The sequence below is a fragment of the Benincasa hispida genome, unplaced genomic scaffold (genome assembly GCF_027475165.1).
Source record: "Benincasa hispida cultivar pf3 unplaced genomic scaffold, pf3_genome.v1.1 HicScf1515, whole genome shotgun sequence".
Lineage (NCBI taxonomy): Eukaryota > Viridiplantae > Streptophyta > Magnoliopsida > Cucurbitales > Cucurbitaceae > Benincasa > Benincasa hispida.
In genome coordinates, this window is record NW_028325871.1 from 1 (window position 1) to 3796 (window position 3796).

Below are 3796 nucleotides of genomic sequence, written 5' to 3' on the forward strand. Positions count from 1 at the left end.
CAAATAACTTAATAGTTACTAACACAATACTATAAAGACTAGTCAATGTGCATGTAAGATCAGAAAAACAAGGATAAAAGTGGAGTATCATCATGTAAAAGTGGAGTATCTTTTCACTTAACAATTTTGAAAGGCTTTGGATTGATAGAACATCTTCATGAAGTCTAGTTTAATATTTATCATTTGATGATCTCTTTCTAAAGGTAGAATTCGTTTGGCAAGTAAGTTCAAGCCCGTGATCAAGAAGACAATGGTGGAACTAGATGGTAATATGATCTCTTTCTAGAGTAAATGTCGTTTCCTTTAATCTCCTTCCCAGTCTTATATTATAATTCACGCCGCTCCATTTGTCATGTGAGGAGGTCAGATCAGAATTCTACCATTGATTATGCAAGTTCAAATCTAAAAGAAGAATGGAGCAGGTGATCTGGATATAGGTATCTTACACAACCAAATTGATGAAAATCGAACCTATTTTTCAGAATTTGGATAAGATATTTTAATTAAGTCTCGGGTCAAATTCCATAGTTGGAAGTGAGATATCTAACTTCTTTGTAGTTTCCATTCTTACATGAATTATTATGAATGTGTTAAGTTCATTGTAATGTCTATTTTGTTGGTGTATATTTTTGCTCAGTATTGTCTTGTAAAGGGTCGGCCGACAAAATCACAGACGAAGCTTTATGGTATTTCTTTTAATTATTGGAAAATGAGGGCTCCTGGATTGTATCTCAATATCTTTTTGTTTTTCTGTTTTCTTCATCTCATTTCCATTTATACTCCTTTCTTCTATTTCTTTCTCTCTTTTTGTTTGCCCTTTGTTAAAATTTGATACTTCATGTATTATTATTTAGTTTATAGCTAAATGTCATTAAAGCTAAAATATTGAAATATTAGTTAAGTAACTTGGTCATTAGTGTCGATTAGTGTGGATGTTAGTTTAAACAATATAAAAAATTGTTACGACTATTGTATTTGGTTAGTTCATCATGTACTTTTTTGCTAGGTTGAATCACTTTATTTTTGTCCCCAATTCAAGTTACGGAGTAGAAGAACACACTAAAAGGTATGAAAAAGTTGTAGTAGTCTTTTACCTTCAGGCTATTAAATTTGAGTGATTTAGTCACATATTAACTCTAAATCTTGCCTAGAATATTTTTCTATCTTAAAATCTAGCTCTTTATCTTATCATTGTTTTAAAAAATATTTGAATTAGTCTTTGTCAAATATTATGTCACACTTGAGTTTATGATTTTTCTGTTCCTTGATTTCTTGAAACTAGCTGATCTTTATTTTTTGACTTATTTTATTTCTCTTTTAATCGGTTCTTTGAGTGATTAGTTGTTTAGGATTGTGATTTATGATTCTATAGGGCATGGACAAAGAAAAAGAGATGACATTTTAGTTCGTGGGTATTTTCATCTCCAGAATAGAATCTCAAATTAAAATCCTAAGTTAGTAACTGACAAATCAGAATTGGAATTGATTAAATATGTCAAGCGGGGATAAAAAAAATTCACTTTTAACTTTTTGTATTTTATACTCATGCTCCTTTGCCTTTTTGCATAATCTTTTTTGGTTCTATACAGGCCAACGGAGGATTTATAATGAGTGCAAGTCACACAATCTAGGTGGACCTGAATACGATTGGGGTATTAAGGTGATTTTTTTTAAAAAAAAATATTTTGCACTGCCCTTTATATTTAATTAAATGAAATTATTGGTAAAAATGCAACCTTTTGATGAAGCATAATGCTTTTGTTGCAAAATGTTAGTTGAAAATTATGATCTTTATCTTATAATCCATGACAACTACAACAATGATGTATCTATGTTTATCTGACTTAAATGCATTGACTTTTCAGTTTACTTATAGCAATGGGCAGACTGCACCTGAATCAGTTACAGACAAAATATATGGAAACACCATTTTGTTATATTTTTTTTTTTGTTCAATTTCTTGTTTACTTTCAAATTAGTCAATTTTCATGTTATATTGCATTCAATATTTTGTACATTTTTATTCTTTTCTTGTTTATATGAAAGTTCTCTTTGAGTCGTCTGGGTCCTCAGTCCTCTTGTGAAGTGCCTATTTATTTGTTTTGCTATTCTTACGTTCTCACTTCTTGGTGGAAACTAAAAATCCCATCGAAAGTTCATTTATTTTCTTGGTTGGTTCTTTGGGAACTATTAATACCTTCCATGTCTTGCAAAAAACCTCCTAAAGTGGCAAGTTTTGTGGAGCATAGCCGAGTTCTAAATATTTACCTTGGTTGTCCCTTTTCCACTAGAGTCTCCAGGTGTTTTTGGTTGGGATTTGTTGTAAGCCTTTTCTTTTTGCTAAGGTTGAGTTTTCATCAAATGTTGGTGGAGGTCTTTATCTGTATGCAAATTTATTAATTTCATGGAGACCAAATGTGTTTTAAAGTAGATTAAATTTGTTACATTCGCTTGGAGACCAAATATCTCTTTTCATTTGTTCAATGAAAAATTCCGTTTCATTGAAACCCTCTCTCTCTCTCGTTGTTTTAGCCATAAAAATTCTAGTCTCTTGCTGGCCAAATCCTCACATCAGGAACTCATATGGAGCTTTTGAAGAACCGAAATCCCTTCTTAGAGTGTTATCCATTTCATCCACAAGCTCTTTCCTCTTATTCTAGTCGAGTCCTTCTTCATCTTCTTGACCTTGTCGAACACTCAATTTTCCACTTCTTTCATTGATTCAATCTTTCATTTCTCTACCTATCTCCCCATTTTCATTTTCATTTCTCTCCTACCAATGTCTCCACCTTTCATCGCTAATGCCGATGTTTCCCCCGTCATTGCATCTTCTCCGTCGGAGATCGGCCGTGTTTCTACTGTGTATAGTGAAGTCCAAGCTCACCGTATCGATCAACCTCACCCTTTTCCCTCTATTCTCAAAAACCCCTTCAAAATCCTCGATGCCCTCCTAGCTCTGAGTTGATTGATGTCTCGAAGGAAGAGTAGTGACATGCATTGAGTTTTGTTTATTCTTTTACTGTGTTTTTCTTATGATTATAGATCTCGCTTTTGTTTGGAACTTGAGTTTTACAGAATGAGTTTGAGGCCAGTTGCTACTTCTTAAGGTTTTAGAGTGTTTGAGTTGTGTGTTATATGTGCGTGCAGATGAGATCACAAAGCTGTTTCCTGATCTTTTCGGCCAACCGTCGGCAATGTTGGTGCCAAGTGATTCCAGTTCGATGCAGATGAATAAGAAATTGAAGATTGGAGTTGTCTAGTTTTGTGGCCAAGCATTGAGAGGGCATAATGTGATTTCTAGACTATTTGGTAGGGTCTCATTGTGTCCACATTTATAAATCAAGAATAAATGTTTGGTTTTCTGTTCAAGTTGTGGCTAATTAGCAGATTCTATAATTTTGTTGAAGATTTCCTACAGGTTCATGCAAAAGGAAGCACGTTGTATGGTTTCAAGGGTGTCCTACAGGGATCATGAAATGTAAATATGTAGAACTGACTGCATAAATTTAAACAGAGAGATAATTTTGATGTATTTTCTTCACGCTGATGATAAGAATAAACTAAAGTGTGTTTGTAATATATTTTCACGTGTTTAATTTAAAAAATAAGTCATTTTAAAAAAAATAAATGTTTGATAAGTATTTAAAATAACTTTTTAAATGTTTTTTTTAATAAATATTCACGAAGGATGTTTAAATAAAAATAAGTTTTTAAAAAAACCATTTTTCCACAAGCAAACAGATCCTACATAACTAACTAAATATTTATTTTATAAAGTAGTTCTTCAAACAGAGTT

At 32.3% G+C, this 3796-nt stretch overlaps 1 long non-coding RNA gene across 1 annotated transcript; it reads left to right on the top strand.

The window, feature by feature from the left end:
- The first annotated feature begins 1005 nt into the window (after nt 1-1005).
- On the top strand, nt 1006-3579 carry LOC150031022 (uncharacterized). Its single transcript, XR_016526273.1, has 4 exons — nt 1006-1066; nt 1590-1660; nt 3148-3309; nt 3408-3579. It is a non-coding gene; the product is annotated as an uncharacterized LOC150031022 (long non-coding RNA).
- Nucleotides 3580-3796: the final 217 nt, after the last annotated feature.